We start from the raw sequence: 231 nt of genomic DNA, 5'->3' as shown, positions 1-231 counted from the left end.
TGACTGGAGAGCTGATGACCTGCCGCCATCGAGTACATTAAAAGGCCATGCCAGCTGCTGAGTTTGCCCCTGCACTTAGGCATAATGCATTTTATAACTCAACAGTGTAAAACAATTTGCAAAATTACAGAAAATTGCAGAGCAATTCCGATTGTCAGACAGTTGCTAAACCAAACGCTACATCACAAGTTGTTTCATATCACTTCAGTTTGTCTTTGCAAAAACTAAACT

The sequence above is a fragment of the Morone saxatilis genome, unplaced genomic scaffold (genome assembly GCF_004916995.1).
Source record: "Morone saxatilis isolate NCDOM2014 unplaced genomic scaffold, NCSU_SB_2.0 Contig8, whole genome shotgun sequence".
Lineage (NCBI taxonomy): Eukaryota > Metazoa > Chordata > Actinopteri > Moronidae > Morone > Morone saxatilis.
Note: the sequence above shows the minus strand (reverse complement) of the source record.